The sequence below is a fragment of the Olea europaea genome, chromosome 11, assembly GCF_002742605.1.
Source record: "Olea europaea var. sylvestris chromosome 11, O_europaea_v1, whole genome shotgun sequence".
NCBI lineage: Eukaryota > Viridiplantae > Streptophyta > Magnoliopsida > Lamiales > Oleaceae > Olea > Olea europaea.
This window is the reverse complement of record NC_036247.1, coordinates 23580350-23580604: the sequence shown is the minus strand read 5'-3', so window position 1 is coordinate 23580604 and position 255 is coordinate 23580350.

Genomic DNA, 255 nt, shown 5'->3' with positions numbered 1-255 from the left:
GTTAATTATTTATTTCAATTGTTTATTTAATATTTAATTACTTATTTTTATTATTTATACTTATGGTTCGTTTAAATTATTTATTTAATACTTAAACGTTAATTATTTATTTCAATTGTTTATTTAATATTTAATTACTTATTTTTATTATTTATACTTATGGTTCGTTTAAATTATTTATTTAATACTTAAACGTTAATTATTTATTTCAATTGTTTATTTAATATTTAATTACTTATTTTTATTATTTATACT